Consider the following 1454-nt stretch of genomic DNA (forward strand, 5'->3'; position numbering starts at 1 on the left):
AAGATTGTAAGTCAAAGCAAGGTAGGCCTTGTTGGGGGATAATACAACACATGTGCTATCCAAATAAAAATGGCAAAAAGAAAAAAAAATAATTGGACCATTCAACCCCAATCCCACCCACCCACAATCCCACTTTGTACGTCAAAGTGTGGTTAAATTTAGTTTCTTGTAACCTCAGAATCTGGCTACAGCTAAAGGGGGAAAAAAAACACGACAGCTCTATGGGTTTATTTGAACAGTTCTTTTGAGAGTGGTATGTCTCAGGAAAAATTGTATATAGCCATAGCTATTAGAGAACGTATTCCTTAAGAATGGGGCCAAGGACAGGTTAATTAAGGTCACTTAAATCTTTGTCATTTATAGCAGATCAGAACCCAAATGGCTGACTTTTGCAGGATTTCTGATAGGAATCCAGTAGAGCTGGTTTCAAGTTTCACATCGATACTTAATAGCTGTAACCTTCTTATACAGAAGTTGTGATCCACATGGTGTCCACAATGAGTGCAGCAGATCTGAGGCAGTCAACCCTTATGAAGGCTCAATATTTCCAACTTTCTACATGCTTGGCAGTGGACTGCAGTGATGGGAACTGTGTATCACTATATATTTCTGGTGGTCCTTGCAGGGTTTTCCTTGTTGAAGTCACTCTGGCACCAAAAGGCCTATATACACCACCAGTCATAACAGGTTCTGGGGTTCCTGTGACAATACTTGGAGTAGGTGCTTGAACAGGAGCTGTTTTATTCCAAAGAACAGATAATTTTCCCCGCCGCCACCACCAGTTTCTTCCCAATTATCCCCTGGATCTTCTCTTTTTTCATTATCATCTTCTTCCTTTTCACTTATCTGCATGGCTTGAACTCGCAGCCCGCTGTAATCGATCCCTTTCTGCTCCAACTCTTTCGTTTCATCTTCAGCCTTGGTCTTGGCGGCCACTCCCGTCCCCGCTGCCCCGCCGCCGGCCGGGCCCCGCCGCCTCTGGCCGAGGCGCCCCCGGCGGGCCCGGCGCCCACGGCCCGGCCGCTCCGTTCCTTCTTCTTCTTCTTGTCCCTCTTGGCAAAAAAGTTGTCGAGGCTGCGCTCCCCGGTCTCGGCCATGGCGGCGGCGCCCGGCCGGGGCTCCCGCCTCACAGCGGCGCAAAGGACTCATTTCTAAAAGATACAGAAAGCGGAATCAATTTTTTTTTTTAAAGCCATTCCCCAATTGACAAATGGCCAAAGGCTATGCAAAGAGAATTTGCAGAGGAGGAGTTCAAAGTAAACCATAGTTATATTGAAAATTACTCTAAATCTTTACTTATTAGAGAAATGCAAATTAAAGCTTCTCTGAGGTAACACCTCACACCTCTCAGACTGGCCAAGATGACCAGAAAGGATAATAATCATTGTTGGAAGGATTTTGGGAAATCTGGGACATTATTACACTGTTGGTGGCGCTGTGAACCCATCCAGTCT

The 1454-nt window shown here is 45.9% G+C and overlaps 1 pseudogene; it reads right to left on the reverse strand.

The window, feature by feature from the left end:
- Positions 1-538: 538 nt before the first annotated feature.
- Positions 539-1097, reverse strand: LOC141518149 (protein CDV3 homolog pseudogene; annotated as a pseudogene).
- Between the last annotated feature and the right edge of the window lie 357 nt (positions 1098-1454).

This window comes from Macrotis lagotis, chromosome 1 (genome assembly GCF_037893015.1).
Source record: "Macrotis lagotis isolate mMagLag1 chromosome 1, bilby.v1.9.chrom.fasta, whole genome shotgun sequence".
Lineage (NCBI taxonomy): Eukaryota > Metazoa > Chordata > Mammalia > Peramelemorphia > Peramelidae > Macrotis > Macrotis lagotis.